Source organism: Nicotiana attenuata, unplaced genomic scaffold, assembly GCF_001879085.1.
Source record: "Nicotiana attenuata strain UT unplaced genomic scaffold, NIATTr2, whole genome shotgun sequence".
NCBI classification, from domain to species: Eukaryota; Viridiplantae; Streptophyta; class Magnoliopsida; order Solanales; family Solanaceae; genus Nicotiana; species Nicotiana attenuata.
The window spans coordinates 48,387-49,864 of record NW_017675996.1 but is presented as its reverse complement, the minus strand read 5'-3'; positions in this window follow the sequence as shown (position 1 = coordinate 49,864).

The following is a 1,478-nucleotide window of genomic DNA, read 5'->3' as shown; positions in this document are numbered from 1 at the left end:
GGGGGGGTAAATAGATAGCCACAGGCATAATTTGGCATTCATATATATATCAGAAGTTTGGGGTTGTCATGCCTGAAGTTAATCTTGCATTCCACAAACTTCAGACATTGAAATCAACCGATAATGCTATTAAGTTTCTCTATACACTAATCTATTGGTTTCCTTTGATTTTAAACGGCCCATAATTTCCTTTAAATAGAATCTCCAAATGTTTCTTTGTATTTAGAACGTAAAAATATTAGGCACAATATTATCATTTAGTAGCTATATTTCATTTTCACTAGTTTCAGCATAAATAATAATTAATTTAATCTAAATCATGGAGCTACATCTGAATTTCTAAGCTCACCTCCAAAGACGTCATTTATTAACTATGTACAATTAGAAACGAGAACTCAGTTATTCATTTTAAATTGGTTTAAAATAGTAACTTTGTGCGCATTTACAAATGAGGTGAGTGGATTTTTTTTTAAAAAACTTTCGCATCTTAATGTCACCCTTCTGTGGACTTCCAAGAATGTCGTGACAATGTAAAGTTAGCTTTACAACCAGAAAGTTAATGATATTAAATTGCACGCAAAATTAGCTAATTAAACATCTTCTAAATATCCGTGAGCAACTTGGCACATCAACACTCTTTGTTTAAACGGTGAAGTGGTATTTTGAGTTGGTAACCATACACTCCTTTGCCACTAGTGGCTTTGTTTGAATGGTCCCACGAAACTTATATTATCCCCTAATTATTACTTCTCGGGTCCACAATAATCGACCATTTTACCTTTTTATTTTGGTTCAAAATAAGTGTCCATTTGCATAATCAAGACAGAATTAATTTTTTTTCCAAAATTCGCCCTTATTTACATATTTCAATGTGTCAAGATAACAATTAATTAAAGTTAATTTAGTGAATACATCTTTTCCTCAAAGAGTTCGTATTTCCTTAATGAGTGTGCCAAATGTCAAATAGTCACTTATTGTAGACCGGAGGGAGTACAATTGAACAAAATAAAGTAATACACCTAAAAAGAGTACCTAGATCCATATCCACCTTCGCGGAAGGATAATATGACTTCTTAAGCTTCTGACAAACACAATCTAATTACATAATCTTTAAAACTTCGAGTTCTTTTGGAGTCCTTCGTTAATTCTATCCTTTCTATGACCTCTTTCTTAATCTATATCACAATAAAACTGCTACTTACATTAGCCCCTCTAAACAACTTTTAGTTTCTAGCTTCCACTCCATACTGCAACTATCATTTCCTTCTTAAACTGCCTCCAATATTCTTTTTGATCTATTTCAGAGTCTGCAATACCCCTTGTTGTTGAATAGACCAGAAAATAAATGTTTATGTGTTTCAGATACTAAGTCATCACAGAGACAACACATGTTATTCTCCACTAAAATTTGCATCTTTACTAGCCTCTCTTTCATAAGAAGTTTACTCTGAGCTGCTAACCACACAATAACACTATGT